The sequence below is a fragment of the Anneissia japonica genome, unplaced genomic scaffold (assembly GCF_011630105.1).
Source record: "Anneissia japonica isolate Jap-2015-1 unplaced genomic scaffold, ASM1163010v1 scaffold287913_len271248_cov200, whole genome shotgun sequence".
NCBI lineage: Eukaryota > Metazoa > Echinodermata > Crinoidea > Comatulida > Comatulidae > Anneissia > Anneissia japonica.
In genome coordinates, this window is record NW_022754083.1 from 19,794 (window position 1) to 37,207 (window position 17,414).

The 17,414-nt window shown below is 34.6% G+C and overlaps 1 protein-coding gene across 1 annotated transcript in view; it reads left to right on the forward strand.

The window, feature by feature from the left end:
- Positions 1-7,258: 7,258 nt before the first annotated feature.
- LOC117123082 overlaps positions 7,259-17,414 on the forward strand; it is a 129,354-nt gene continuing 119,198 nt past the window's right edge. The window contains exon 1 of the mRNA XM_033268911.1: positions 7,259-7,357. The gene's annotated coding sequence lies outside the window, so the exon portion shown is untranslated. The remainder of the gene's footprint in view (positions 7,358-17,414) is intronic.

Consider the following 17,414-nt stretch of genomic DNA (forward strand, 5'->3'; position numbering starts at 1 on the left):
TTAAAAAAAAGTTTGTTTCACAATAAACATTTACGTTCTAAATCCTGTATTGGAAAAAATAGTCTTCTTATCTTATTTTTAAAATTTAAATATACAAGAACATGCATTTAAATGACATGTATACATGCTTTTAAAATCGTATAAATGCTCTGGCTTCGGGGGCTTCATCCCCAGCCCCCACATGGGCTTTTCCCCTTGCCCCCACAGGGGCTTTTCCCCTTGACCCCACCGGGGCCCTTTGGCGGGCCCCTGGACCCCACGCTCAGAACCCCCCTTGAAGCATGCTGGCTACGGGCCTGAAGGAATTACATGCCTCTCCCACCCACCCGTGAGGTTTTCATTTTGTTGAAAAATAAATAAATAAAATAAATACTGTAAATAAATAAATTATCTGGAACTCTGTCATTTATTAGTTAAAGTCTGGTTACGCGTGCGCGATACACATCCCATGTAGAACCACAACTAAACTTCAACTTACAGGTAAGTCTCGTTTAATTGTTAAATTAAAGCGCTATTTTCAAGTCTGTGTCAGCCTGAATGATCAGCTGCTCTGTATCGCGACTATGCCGTTGTATTAATGGACCTTATTCTTCTTCCATTGTATAGACCACCTGTCGGTGTATTTTCGTACTGGATGAGGGCATGGGCTGTGAGATGGACCAGCACACCGGGGTAACCACCCAATCGTCTCGAAAGATTTACTGGGTTCTTATAGTGCACATAAGCCAATTGTGTGCACTGGTCTTTACGTGATCGGTTTAATCCTTAGGACTTGCTCCACCACCAGAGTCATAGACGACCGTGTAGTTGAATCAATGCAAAAATTAAAAAGTGATTAATTTGATACATTGAAATGATAAACTTACTGTCACTCTGCAAATACAATAGGCCTACTAAATGTTTGTTCATGAGTTAAAGTTTGTTAAAATTCCACTTAGATAGGAAACTTCACTAGATGCATGCTGCGAAGCTATAATTCGCCCAAATTATGCAAATTATGTCCAATTGATCAAACAAATCAGTTTTTACTTTTTTTTTAACTTTTTAATTCTTTTTAAATAAATTCATATCTAACATAAAAAATAACATATAAAACATAATAAAAAGTTGCACAACATAAATAAATCACCTTTATGTTAACTCTGAAATATTTGTTCATGATAAAATAAAACAGGGATGTTAGATATGCTGGTAACAGACTAAATGAAGGCGCTAATGTTACGTGATTATAAATACTTTATAATAATTTTGCAACTATTTAAAATTAATAAAAGAGCCGCTGTTTAATCAATTGTGTCCGCTCAGTTCGCCCAACATCTAATTTAAGTTATTTATTTATTTATTTTTTGATAGAACACTATATAGGTCCCTCGTGATGCACTCAGCAGCTGATCATTGAGGCTGACGCAGACTTGAAAATAGCACATGCGCAAAATATGTTCTATAAAGGTAAAGGTGCTGAAATGTGTATGGGCGTGGTGTGTGTCTACCTGCAGCAGCCGTAAAGAGGCGCTTCATGGTAAATACATGTTCATATCATTTCACAATGCCAGGGGCTGAAATGAACCATAACATCGGGGTAAGACCCTATTCTTCCGGAAGATGCAATGGCAGTGCCGGATTAAGCATCGCCTGGCCTCAAGGCACATTTTGGAAATGGCCCAAAAATGTTAATTGAATGAACCCCATGGTAATAATTACGAAATGTAAAAACCCCAGATACCGTGATTACTCATTCAATGGTAACAGGTCTACACCGTCTATTTGCTGTCTCCAATGTTGGTAGCATACAGCCTTATGAAACATAGGCAACAAAACTGTTGGAAAAAATACTTATCGTGATGGGCGCCTGTGGTTATAACACTTTCAATAAATACATAATAAATAATATTGCAGTCCAACTTTTGATGGCCCATCATTTTCGCCTGGCCCACAAGGCTTGTGCCTTATTTGCCTAATGGTTAATCCGGCACTGTGCAATGGGTTCTTTAAAGTGCACACGAGCCACACACTGGACCTCCATTTTAAGTTCTTATCCGAGAAGACTTGGTTCTTCAAACCAAACCATGAGCGAGGAGCGGCTAGAACCAGCGCCGATGTAAAGACTGTAGTTTGTGGCGCCCCTGCCTTACCACTCGTTCACTCAACTCATCAATAAGGATGATTTATTTTTTACAACTATCCTACGTTAAAAACAGTTGCGTGCCGACCCGTCATCTGACGCCCCACGGAAATTGTTTTTTGCTTAGGATAGTTTAGCAAAATCTTATGAATTATTAATTATCATCTTTATAGAACATATTTTGCGCATTTTATTTTCAAGTATGTGTCAGCCTGATAATAATCAGCTGGATCGCAATATGACCTAGTTTCCAGCCCTTGTATGGGCCTTGTATTTGAATCAATACAAAAATAAAAAGACGTGATTGATCTGATTCTTTATTTTCATACATTAGCCTACATTTACTGTCGGTAACACAAATTTACGTGATAATAAATAAACATCAGACAAAAAGAGGTGGTAGCGCTTAGATGAGGAGTGTTTAACAGTGGACTGAAGAGAATTCCACTGTGTAATTAAATTAAGACTTCGCTCGATGCCGATACGAATAATGATTTAGATATGATTACATTTTTATGATGCCAAAACCTTGGTGCGTATCATGTGAATATTACTGGAGAAAACAAACATGGCAAAAATTTTCAACTATCAGTATAATGTCTTTTGGTATGCCCAAAGATATCAATATTTTAAAAAATATTACGTTTATTCTCGGCATTTGTTTTGCAACATAAATACATGGCAATTTCAAAATTGTTCAAAATTCAAATTCGTTAGACACTCCCTTCGCAGCATCGAGCGAAGTCTTAGCTTACACAGTGGAATTTTAATAAACTTTAATTGAACAACTATTCAGTATTTTGTATTTGCAAACTGACAGTAGGCCTAAAAGTAGTATTAAAATTCAGAAACTACTGAACCAAATCAATCACTTGCTTTAATTTTGCATTGATTCAAAAGAGACCGATACTAGGGCTGAAAACTAGGTCCCTCGTGATGTACCGCAGCTGAATTTTAATACCATTTCATTTAGGCCTACTGTCAGTCTGCAAATACAAAATACTAAATACAATAGAACAGCCTTTGGGACACCCCTATTCAGGGGACACCTTTAGTAAGGGGACACTTTTCCGTGAGGGGCGATACATCTTTTAACACTGCAGCCAACCCCTATTAAGGGGACACTTTCTGAGTGTACCAAATGGTCAGATAACCCCTATTAAGGGGACACATATTTTTTTCTATTGTATCACAACAAATACAAGTCTCAAAATAAGAAAAAAATCACTAAACTTTAAATATTGACACATTTAGAGAACTTTTACCACCTTTCTATTGCTGTTTGTCAAGGGCGAGCTTGCGGTAGATTACGTAATAATAATAATAATAATAATAATAATAATAATAATATTTTAACTGAAATTGCAAAAAGAATTTTGAACCAAGTAAAGTAATCCGTCTTTTTTGGTAGTAGATTGGTGTGTTTAAGTGTTTTCATGGTTTGTTGTTTTGCTTGTATCTGTTTAAGTGCTGTTCGGTTCTCTCTCATATTGATTTGATTTAATTTCGTATTTTGAGAATTTGTCCAGGTTTTTTCATGGTTTTTATTTTTATTATTCTGGTATATGTATGAATAACTTATCCTTTTTAAGGAAATTGTTCTATTGTTTTAAAGTTATTGTAGGCTTACTCCTTTACTTCTCTGTTACGGAGGTTTTCTGAATAAATTGAAATTGACAATTGAATTTTGAAATTTGAAATTTGAGCAATAAACCAGAATTTTCTCCCTAAATCCTTAGAGTGAATATCGGTTAAGGCATACTGCATGTGTTAGTTCGTATAAACCAATCTTGTCAATTTTGACCCTTAACCATTGGGATTTTTTTTTTTTATAGTTTTTCGTGCACTTTTATAGGATTCTAATTCATTCATTAACATTGCATCATGAAACAATATTGGGAACATATAAAACTATTGTTGTTTTAATTACATTTCTGCTGATTATATTTTATAAATGAATTGTATTTGCCTTGAAAATTATTGCTATAAATTAGTTATAAATTCTACTGTAACTAATTAGGCTATGTCAGTAAAAATAAAATTTTGAAAAAGTGTATATCATCGTTATATGAAAACATGCCAAAAACCCCTATTAAGGGGACAATTTCATGTTTTCGGTAAGTGTCCCCCTTAATAGGGGTACCGTATTCAGGGACACCCCTATTAAGGGGACACTTTTTTGGTCCCGAAGGTGTCCCCTTAATAGGGGTTCTACTATAGTTTTTGAATCAGAACAGCTCCCTGGTTCAATTAAAGTTGATTAAAATTCCACTGGGTAAGGCGAGACTTGGCTAGAATGATGCTGCGAAGCTAGGACTTCCAAAATTCTGCCCAATGTCCACTGGCGCCACCACTGTGCTTTACTATAAACGAGGTTTAACGCGAAGGATTCATCCATTATGATGCTCATCCGTCATGCAATAAGGCCTAAAAACAAATCGTATTGCCCAAGCACAATCTATCGTGAAAATCAGGGTCGGATGGTTTTATAAATTTTTAATGTTTTTTCCCGATTGTAACTCTGTCTTTTGTCATAAAGAATCCCGAGCGACGGACACTGATTTTTACATAAGGATAAGGATATATATCTGTTTGAGTGCATTCAGAAAAAACGCATGTGAGTGTATTTTGTGAGATAACTGATGCGTTGTGAGTGAATACAATTTTGGAATAGCCATGAAATCAGTATTATTGCAAAATAAATGCTGAGAATAACGTAATTGCTGGATCATCTTGCGTTTGAGGCAACAACATTGATATTTTGGGCCTATAAAAAGACATACACCAATAGTTGAAAATGTTTGTTCTGAACAGTTTTCTGTGATCAATATTCACGTGATACGCAACCGAAGGTTTGGCATCATATAAATGATGTTATCATATCTAAATCATTATTCGTATCAGCATCGAGCGAAGTCTTAGCTTACACAGTGGAGTTTTCCTCATCCACTGTTGAACATAATTACCCTCTTCTAAACTCTTCTATCTCTTTATGTCTGACATTTATTATCATGTAATTTTGTGTTCCCAACAGTATATGTAGGGCTAATGTATTAAAAGAATCTACTGGGTCAAATCAATCACGGGTTTTTTTTGTTTCATTGATTCAAATACAAGGCCCAAAGGGCTGTTATCAAGCTAACACAGACTTGAAGACATGTAGCGCATACGCAAAATGTGTTCTATAAGGATGATTATGAATATTGATCATTTTGCTAAACTATCCCTGAAAAAGAAATTTGCGCCCCGATGAGGTCGTCCAACCAAATAGTGTAAGGCCTAATTTCCCTAGCCATATAACCTTATATTTTAATTACCAATCCATAATATTGTGGTCTACAACACAATTTTGGGTCATACTAACTAGCTATAAATCTGTCCCTATGAACCCATTTTTTTTTTAATTTTGGGGCCCTGACCGATGCTCCTGTCGGCCCCTAAATGGTTTCGGACACCTGGCGGCAAGTTTCTGAAGCTACTTCTGCTTTTTTTGTATTACATGTATATGATCTTATGTTGAAGGTAATCACCTGTAGTATTATTGAAAACATAGTGGTACGTTTAATGTATTAAATTAAAAGTAAACAGCAACACAATGAGGCCTAGGTAAAGTTTCATAATTCAAAATTTAATATGGTATCCAAATTACTGGAAAAAAAGTTTAAATAATTTCTAATTTATCCTTCAAAGTATGTGTTACATCCTTGCCTATTTTTAATTAACTTCTTTATATAATTATATATAATATAATATTTTGTAGTTAGCATTTTTATAACCTTAAGTTGTACTCAACATTTTCTAGGAAAGTACTGTTTCCTTATTTTAATTTGCTTTATTTTGTAAAGCTCATAAATCTTATTATCTTACAGTATGCTATTGTCCTGTGACCTACAGTACAAGTTCTTTTACCCGTGGTCAGTATTTAATTAACGCAAGGTAAATGAACTGAGTTTGGTAACTCCAAGACTTGAATGTGATTTCGCATCATGGACATTTACTTTCAGTTGGTCCAAACCACTTATTTATTACCTTAATTAAGTATATGTTTATCGGACACTTTACTATAGCTTTTAAATGGTGGATTAGTTTGCTAAACTTGTTGGAATTGGTGCCCAGATTGGATAGGACCCTTAATATGCAAAGTGTCACACCCATCTTAAATCTTTATTACCTGGAACACTGTTATTTTGTCCGGCTTCAGTTCCTCTCTGATCTGCAAGTAAAGTACTTAAGTTGCTGCTCCAGGTTCTAACCACCACCGTCCTATAAGCTCATTTATATGTTTAATTTCTATCTTTGTTTAATTACCGTATTATAATCGCATTGTAAATAAATTATATATATTTTGTAAATACACAAAAGTTGTGATCTCTTCTCTGTTAGTTATTCTGAGCCGTAACGTAACAGTATGTCATAAATCTATAAAATGATAATGATACATTATTTAGCCTAGGATATATTTTAATTATCACTCGAGGTGGTATTTCTCCAAAGTCATCGGGATTTAATGTATTAATTGCTTTAAGATTCTTTTATGTTAATATTCGTTGCATATGTCTGTGTTTTTCAAACGTTTTTTATGCGTAAAGCTTATGCTTGCTTTTCAATATATCGTGTTTATTTTATTTACTATATGTATTTGTATATTTAAAATGGATGAATGGAAATATAATGAAATTATTGAAGTTAATTGAATTGACATTTCTATTGGTCAGCTTTCCCCTGGCCCCACCAAGTTTCGTCCTCTCCTACTGGCTTTGAAAGGTAACCTTCCTCAACAAACACTGGTTATGGGCATTCTCTCATCTAGCAAATAAACATAACATATATTACAATACGACAATAACAGGTGAAAGGATTTGAAAGACGAATTGAAAGTAGTATACGGAATGTCTTCGTAACATAATCTTTTTTTGTACAACTATTGATAATAATTAGAACATTTATTTATTTATTGAACGAATAATTTCACAGCGCTATCTACACTAAGTTTTAAACCATGTTACAATAAAACATTGGGTTTGTGATTGTATTATGATCAAAGCCAATGATAAATTTGTCATTTGTGATTAGAAACTTTCCACCCCTTTTTAGGAAATCGACCTTGCCAAGTGACACTTCCTTTTTGTCAACACCGCACTGTACAAATATAGAAAATATTTTGTGGTGCCGGGACAACAGTGAGTAGTAGGAGATAACAGGGCATGGTTTGCTGTATTACCGTATTCAATATCCGTAAGTTTTATAAACAATTTAATATGTTAGGTCTACTGTACTGTAAACCACCATCTTAAAATTGAACTTAGTGTATCAAGGAACAAGGTTTTTTACCCAATTGAGAACTCTGGCTTTCAAACTAAAAATTCTCTTATCTAACTGGAACGCTTGCGTGGGTACCCCTCGCGCAGATATTAGGCCTAGAATTCCACACACGCATTTCAGAAAATTAGGCATTGATCTAATTTACCGTCCCACCGGTGTACTAACTAAGCAGTAGTACGATTCTCCGCACCTATTTTCCTAGCGATTTTTCGTTGGTTTTGAGATATCTCCACGCAAATAATATGTTTTACAGAGTGGGGTAAGTACAATACAACTACGTTGGAAGGTTTGTATACAGGCCTACACCAAATTTAGTTTAAAAGGAAAGGACGTTCTCTGAAACCTTCGGCCGTTGCCAAAAGTTACTCTGGAGCGGCATCGGTGTTTTTTTAATGACATAATTAGGCCTAAAATAGTTTGTTATTAATTAATGTATTTTTAGGTCCTCTAGGGGTGAATGTATTCAAAGACTGGACTTTGCGATGTTTTTTTTTTTACACATACCTTTTTATTTAAAGAAAAATTATAATATTTAAAGTATGTATTGTATTTGATTCCAAGTGAATTCAGTGTATCAAATATTGGAACTTTTAATTAATTTTTTTAAAGTTGTATACGCGAATTTAATGATCTATGCAGCAAGCCTATTTTGCTTGCGTTTGTACTTAAAAAAGACGCAAGAGTATTGTTTTGATTCAAAATAACTAAACAAAGGGGTTTGTTTTTATATAAATAGGCTTAGGCCTACATATATATATATATAATATGTGTTACCATAGGATAAAGTTTAATTCGTAAAATTCAAGAAAAAACCCATAAACATGAGTATACATAATATAAGGTAAGATTTATTTACAACATTGAACATCTACAGGTACAAATTATATGCAACTTAGTATGCTCTTACATTATTGTCCCATGAAAAAATCCAAAAACAATCACATACAAATCATTTTTTAAATTAAATTGCTCATTTTGGAGTAACGAAAACATTATCAACTTGTACACAGAATTTAGTTTATTTAAAAAAACTTTCCGTCGCTTGAATGTTTTTAATATTATTCTCATTATCCAGTATAAAATCAGTGTATACAGTTCTAACATTTTAATAATTTCTATGCTCAAGTTACTGCAAAATGATTTAATTAAAAAATATTTGTTTATGATTTTTTAAAACAAACATCAACATATTCATACAGAGAGATTTAATACCAGAATAGAGTGTCTATATTATGAGGAACATTTAAAATAGGAACGTTCCAAACCAGATATCTCAAAAACTGATAAACTGATCTTGAATCAGACTTACTGAAGAGTTAGCCAGGTTACAAGGAAAACATGATTAGATTTTAATGATTATCCAGATTTGGGTGTGGATTTGGGTGTTATTTAAAGTACTAATGACCCAGACCTAAATATCTAAAAAAATAGATAAATTGATGTGAATGAACATTTTAATTCGGATGGTTTGTCAAGGTCCAAGGGAAAAATAACTAAATGTTGATGGCGATCTCGAGTAGGGTTTGGATATGAAGACTATTTAAAGACAAACGTCCCAGACCTGATATCTCAAAAACTGATCAACTCAGCTGGATGGAGCTTTCTGCAATAGTTAAGCAAGTTACAAGAAAGAAATGATTACATTTTGGTGAAGATCCAGATTTGGGTGTGGATTTGGGGGTCATTTAAAGTACTAACAGGTTTCTTGAATAAGGTTGATTGTACCTAATATACTTGAACTTTGATTCATTTGTGTTAGTTGTAAACATTTATGACGACAATCCTTTACTGAACAAACATGAAGATTGTTGTGGTATCTCTAGGCCATTATGAAGCACTTACAGTACCGTAGTTAACGATCAGGCCAGAAGATCATAATCCCAAAGACCATTTACTCTCAAGTTAGTCCACGGTATATAATTTGAACTGTTATTATTGACTTTTCCTACCAGATGCAGGAAAGCCATTGTTTAGATTTTTTTTTTTAAGTTAAGTATTTTTATTTCTGCCCGGCACTTTGGTCACTTTCCATGCTTGGATTTTTCCCAAAGTTTGTCCAAGCATATACCATATATACTACTTCTTCCTTAAAACAAGTCCAATGAACATTTATTAATCATATAGGTCTCTGGCCCAAATAATATACAACGTATAATATTAACAAAATTATAGTGCATCTAAATATTCTGTTCTACGATTAAAGGAGTAAAATAAGCATTTTGATAACTTTGAAATGAGATCAATATTTTTAGTAGATATTAAATGAAGAAATTTAAATTTAGAAGGACTATTTGCGTAAAAAGTAAATAGAAACTTAGTTCCAATATCTGAATAAAAAGGGCAAACTAAGGTAAAATGATATTCATCTTCCTCTTTAAATAATATTCATCTTCGACTGTTTGTAAGGAACATAATTTGCATAATGTTTCATTTATATTAATATTATTTTATCTTCCTCTTTCTAATTCTAATATCCTCAATCTTAATTTAGTTAGAATTATTTATGTCTGCAATTGTCTATATTTGTTAGACAATCATGAACTCTAAATTCATGTTTAATTTGTGAATATAATTTTAATGTAATTTAATCTTAACACCTTTGATTCTCAATGTCAGTTAAGCTTTGCTTAAAATTAAATACAAAATCATTAATATCATTACCTTTTGTGCATGCCATATATTATCTCCAAACCCAATGGAACATAATAGTTTTTTTTTAAATCTAAGGTCCAACAAGTTTTCATATGTATTACTCTTAACCAATAACTAATAACGTTAACAAAACATGTAACATGTATCCTCTAAAACTAATACTGGTTGCTCAGTTGCCTACTCATATGTAGTTACAGAATTTCATTTGTATCTTGTCGATAGATGAAACATTTTCCAAACCCCACATTTCACTGCCATAGAGTAAAATCGGTAATATTTTAACATCAAAAATATTATTCAATAATTTAATCAGTAAATAACAAAACGTCCATGATTTACACCCTTCAGTGCAAATATAGCTTTATTCGCTGGTTGACAATTATTTTCTTTGGCTTTATTCCACTTACCATTTGAATTACACCCTTCAATGCAAATAAGCTTGTTGACAATTATTTTCTTTTGCTTTATTCCATTTACCATTTGAATTTAAAGTAACTTATAAATACTTATATGATTTGATAATTTCGATTGTAGTCACATTGTAATTCCATTTTTCAAATTTGTATCACAGATATGCCTCCTAAAAATTAGTGATAGTTCGGAGTAGGGTGTGGATATGGGGACTATGTATATGTATAGGAAAATATAAGGAAACACTCCACACTAAAGTAGATTTAAATGAAACTTCCCATAATTGTTTGTCATGGTCCAATGCAGAAATGATTACATTTTTAATGTGTAAAATGTGTTTATGAGGACCATTCAAAGAGAAACGTCCCTGACCAGATATACCAAACGAGTCAAACGCCTTTTCAAAATCTACAAAGGTGACATAAAGTGTTGTCATTCCACTACCTTCTCAATGATACTCCTCAACACAAATACCTGCTCTACTGTATGTACTCATACAGTACTATATTGTACTACCTCTTCTAAACTCTGCCTGCTCATCTCTCATTTTGCTGTCGATTCCATCCATGATTATGTCGGCAGTACTCTCCCATACACTTAACTTGCACGGATGTTAAAGTGATGCCCCTGCAGTTGTCACATTCTGTAAGATCTCCTCTATTTGGCATTTTCACAATAAGTAAGCCCTTGCTTCCATACGTTTGGCTTCCTCTCTATCACATATGACCTTAATCAGTGCCTCCAGTTACTCTGTGACAATGGTTATATCCGCTGTATTAGTCCACCGGTTATTCCATCTCCCCCACCTATTTTTCCATTCTTTATCCTTTTTATAGCTTCTCTAATCTCTGTTTTGCTAATGTACTTGGTACTGATGTTTTTGTTTTTTAACAGTTATGCTATTAAATATATTTGCCTGCCGCAGCAGGTTGTATATTCAGGAGTTTCCTTCCCTTAGTCACTCTAATCTCTGTTTTGGTAATGTACTCGGTACTTATGTTTTGTTAGCCTAGTTGGTTTCCAGGGTGCCCCGCAAGGAGGTGAGGTTGGCTTGTGTGTTCAACAGTCAAACACCCCCTACACTCATGACGATCTTGATGTCAATGTGGGTCATTCAAAGGGAAACTTCCCAGACCAGCTATACCAAAAACTGATCAATTGATCTGAATGAAACTATCTGGAAAATTTAACTTAGCTAAATACTGATTATAAGATAACGTCATTTGTACTTACAAATAGATTACAATGTGTAATTAAGTCAGTAGTTAATAATGATCAAAACGTTTTCGTAAAGGTCGTTTTGGAGGTGACAATATAAGGTAAATTGAAAACTTGATTACGTACATGGTTAACGAACAACTCGAAGGCGCCCTCTTGAGTCTAGACTTAACAAAGGCCTTCGACACTGTTACTATAACTTTTTTAATTGGCGCTCTGCATAAATTCTATTTTTGGTAAAACATTTATCAAATGGGTATAAACAATGCTTTATGATACAGAATGTGAATGGTTGGCTTTCTGAAAGCTTCACTATGCACCAGGGTATTAGGCAGGGATGCCCGTTATCGCTTTTCTATTTATTTTGATTGCAGAAGTACTGGCTACTAAATTAAGAAACGATAATACTATTAATGGCCTACCCATTCCATCAGGAAATGGATCTTATGAGGAGATTAAAATTAGAATTGTCAAATCCCTAGCACTTTCGAAAACTCCAGCATTCTTCGGGTACCCGAAAATGTGATTAACGAATTAAGTCGAAAGTTTGATTTTAAAGTTTATTTTGAATTTAAAAAAAAAACACAAAAATTAAAAAGAAAGGTCATGTGCCAATTATGGACAAGGTTCTCTAAAGACGATTGACTTTAGATCACTAGTGGCCTCAGTTAAAGACAAATGGTTTAAACGACTCTATGACCACGATAGCCGCGCTAAATGGGAATGTTCGCCTTTACATGACTTTGAGAATATAGGCCCAGTGGTTATCACTTTCAATGTTTACATGGTCACATTAAATGTTCCGCTCCCGTCTCTTTATTTTTCAGTGGCTAAAGCTTTTGCATTTTATAATGCTAGTTAGTTCAAACAAAATATACCAGTTTCTTTTAATGATATTGTTAACCAAGTGTTATGGGGTAATAAGTATTATTTTTGTATTAAGAATAAACCGTTGTTCTACCGAACTGGGTCCGATCAGGTATTAACTGTTAAGGATATGATAAGACAAAAAGGGTTTCTAACGTCTTCAGAAGTTGAGTCTAAACTTACAATTAAGCACAATTGGATATCTGAACCTTTCAATTTGTTGGTCTTTGAATCGTTTTTTATTGAAATTGTAAATATCTGAATTTTAACTATGTAATTTGTTGTTTGTACAGGGGTTGCAGACACATTCGTGTTATGGCGCATTGTTGCTGATGCAACCCCTGGACCGTTTGATGTCAAATAAATGAAAGGCGTATTGTATAATAAACACATTATACAATTAGCCCCACACCTATCACGGAAAATAAGATACTGAATATGACGTCTAAGCAGGTATATAAATAATTAATAAACACAAACTCAATTAATCCCCTAGCGAAACTTAAATGGGAAATACAGTTTGTATTGACTCCGTACCGTGGAGTAAAGTGTAGAAGAAGAAAATTAAAGATAGACGTTTAGCACAATTTAACTTTATGCCAACAAATGAACGATTGTACAAATGGAAAATTAAGAATTCCCCAAATTGTGATTCATGTCGTATTTTAGAAGATGAAGCACACATGCTGGCGAAATGTAAAGTAATTAAAGAGCTGCAGACAGAAGTGGACATCATAACCGCTACAGCAGCCAATAATATAAATGAACCATTTTCATTTAAAAATCTATCGTTTGGAATAGGCTGTAATAACACCAATGAATTGTACACATTGGTAGCCTTTTGAATATATAAATCGAAGATTTTAGAATCTATCAAAACAAAAAGTACATGTACTGCCTTATCACTACTCAAAATGAGCTACGTTTTAGAGCCGAAAGACAAGGTAAAATCAATTAAATATATAAACATATAAATTAAAACAAACATGAAAAAAAGGTTATAAAAATACAGAAAGTTATAAACAAAATAATTAATGTATCTATTGTTAAAACGAAAACAATAATTGTAATGATGCAAATGCTTTTTTGAATGTTTGAATAAAGGTGGTGCCTTCACCACAAGAGAGAAAAAGAAAGTTTAACCTAGTTACAAGAAGATATTATTAAATGTTAGTGACGATCCAGAACCGGGTGTGAATTTGGGGGCCATATAAAGCGCTAACGTCCCACACCAGATATACCAAAAACTGATCAATTGATCTGAATGAAACCTTCTGGAAAGTTTAACCGGTTACAAGGAATATATTATTAAATGTTAGTGACGATCCAGATTTGGGTGTGAATTTGGGGGGAATTTAAATTGCTAACGTCGCAGAATTAAATATAACCAAGAAATATTTACTATATAAAAATAAGTATTCTTGAGGATGACCTACCATCTTCAATGCATTTCGTTTATGGTATGACACATCAACTTATAATAGCATAAAGGTACAGGAATTGGTTTACGACTGGTGTAACAGTAGCCACTGAGTTATTTACTTTTAGGTCACAGGATTAAAATAATAAAAAGGCATACTATACAGTTGACAGTGGCAAGTTCAACGGTGGTGGCGAATTTTCTAAATTATTAAAAAAAATTAAACCTTAGTGGGGCTGATGTGGTCTAGACCCGCTGTCTCTGAAAGTCCCCACTGGGCTTCCTCATTTGAATTCCTGGATCCGCCACTGCAGTACTGTACATTAGATATGTGGAAAGTATAAAATTCATAAGCCAGTGTAATAATATATACTTAGTGTAGGCCTACCATATAGACTTTCTTGTGTTCTTCTCATTATTGTTGTTAATATTATTATTAATAATATAATTTAATAATAATATTATTTAAATAATTTTTATTTGATATTATTTTATTTTATTTGTATTCCATTTTTTTTAAATCTATTTTTATTATTCTGCTGGGTTGGTCGAGTTATAAATTCCATCATTGCCGATTTTCATGCTTCAGCTTTAGACTGGCTAGGCCCCTTCCCACTAGCTAGGCTAGGCCCTACTGCTGTCAGTTTATGTGTGGCTATTTTGAATGCATACACGTACGACGATAGAGCCTGGTACCGTACCCTATCTCGGTAAGGGTTCAGGGCCGGTGGAACGTTTTTCAAAGTGGGGGCCCACTAGTAAGATGAATTAGAATATTAATAAGGGTGAATAGGGTAAAATCTGGGGGTGGGGTCAAAAATTTACCCAAAAACACCAAAACGGCTAGGTGTCTTTTAATGGCTTAGTTCTTCAAAATTCAAGTTTTCAAGTTTCCCCCCCCCCCCCTCTCTTGAAAACGGTCAGGTAAACTTTCTCATTCTTATTACAGTATAGGCCTGTTATGTACATATAAAAAATTAGTAGTATACGTATTCTTTTTCCCATGAATCGATAAACCCCAAAGACCTGGTGTTCTCCCTCGTCGAAAATTTTGATTCCAGGTGGTAGGAAACGAGCTTTCCCGACTTCTGAGGTGTCTTTTAATGACTCTTAAGTTCTTCAAAATTTAAGGTTAATTCCCGCTTGAAAATGGTCCGGTAAATTTTTCTTATTCTTATTACAGTAAATAGGCCTATTATGTGTGTATCGTTATACATACGTATTCTTTTTTTTTCTAGAAATCGATGAATCCAAAAAATAAAATTGGGTGTACTCCCCTGAAAAATTTTGACTCTTAGATGGCGGGAAATGAGTTTTCCCGACTTCTAATTTTCTTCTTGTAACGAAAAAAAAAAAAAAAAAAAATCAGCTCATGGGTCCTCAAAAGGTAGGTCTAGAATTCGTTTTTTCCCAAGGGAGGGGGTTCAGGACCCCTGACCACCAGATCTGCCAATGTGAATTACGAGAAAAATGAATAAACACTCTTTTCCCCTTCCCTCTCCTCCTTTTTCCCTCTTTCTTTTCTTGCATTTCCCAAAAACATCAAAACGGAATGAGATCCGGGGTCCTCCCACGGAATAATTTTGATTCCTAGATGGCGGGAAATGAGCTTTCACGACTTTTGAGCTAGGTGTCTTTTGATGACCTATTTCTTCAAAATTCAAGGCCCCCCCCCCATCTTGAAAACGGTCAGATAAACTTTCTCATTCTTATTCCAAATAGGCCTTATGGGCGTATACATACATTTAAAAAAAAATCAGTATTGCATACGTACTGTACCGTAATCTTTTTCCATGAATCGATAAATCCCAAAAAGAAAGGGGGTCGGGGGTTCTTCTTGGGAAAATTTTGATTTCTAGATGGCGGGTGTCTTTCAATTCCTTCAAAATTCAAGGTTTTCCCCCTCTTGAAAACGATTCTATGAATCAATGAAACCCAAAAAGAAAGGGGGTTCGGGTTCTCCCCGGGAAAATGTTGATATCTAAATGGCATGAATTAGCTTTCCCGACTTCTGAAGTGTCTTTTAATGACCTTTAAGTTCTTCAGAATTCAAGGTTTTCCCCCTTAAAAACGGTCAGGTAAATTTTTCTCATTCTTATTACAGTAAATAGGTCTATTATGTGTGTACCGTTATACCTACGTTTCTTAAGTATTCTTTTTTCCATAAATCGATGAACCCCAAAAATAAAATGAGGTCGGGGGTAATCCGCCGAGAAAATTCTTAGATGGTGGGAAATTAGCTTTCCCGACCTCTAATTTTCTTTTTGTAACAAAAAAAAAAAAAAAAAAAAAAAATCAGCTTACGGGTCCTGAAAAGTTAGGTATAGAATTGTTTTTTTTTTTGTTTTGGGGGGGGGGGGGGGGGGGGGTCAGGATCGCCTGACCACCAGATCCGCCAATGTGAATTGCGAGAAAAAATGCAACTCGGTCGGGGGACTTGATAAACACTCTCTTTCCCCTCCCTTTCCTGTTTCCCTCTTTCTTTTTTTACATTTCTTTCTGATCATACAAAATCTCCAGACATATATTTTCTGCCAAAAAGTGGGGGAGGGGGCGCCCGGGCACCCGCGGCTTCCCGGTACTGCCGGCCATGTGGTTAACTCTAAATTTCTTTAGCGTATGGCGCCGTACCTCTCGACACAATGCGGCTTAGTCTATAGGCCTAGCCCTACTGGGGCGTGCAGGGGGGATGGGGTGCAGTCAGTGCGACCCCCTAAATTGTATAAAGGCAAATGCTTGTGTATTATATTGTTGATATGAATTACTGGTAAGATTTTTAAGGTATGAGAGTGTAATTTCTGGGCACCTACAGGTCCATATTCTCCAAATTTTCAAACCTCAGCCCCAACCATGGTGGGGTATGAATATAAACAATATTTGCTCTTAATCATTGAATTAGTACTATGAACTAAACATGCACCGACCTACGCAGAATTACGCAGAGAGATTTAGTTACAAAAGATGACGTCATCATGATTTCGCCGAGTGGGTAAAAAAGTGTACACAAAGCCGAAATAGCTATTGCATTGAGCGGAGTCAAAAGTGGTGTATATTAAATCGTCTAAATTGTAATGAAGTTAGCACAGCAGATACTTATTATAACAACCTATAGGCCTACATTTTGAATGATTCGTACATTAATGAGACGAAGTTTAATTTGATTTACATTTCCATTCAGATTGAATATATGAAGAGTTTTTGAGAGGCCTTCTAATGGGCCTACGCACGCCTATTGCTCGCGGGACTCACCACATCGAGCGCTTACTAGCTGTTGATTAGAGGTACATATTCAGCTACTGTCACCAAGTCATTTTGTTGCAATTCTGTATGAAATATTTAAACTATTGGAGAAACTTATCGATCGAGTTCCCTAGTCCACATATCAAACACTCTGAGCATCTT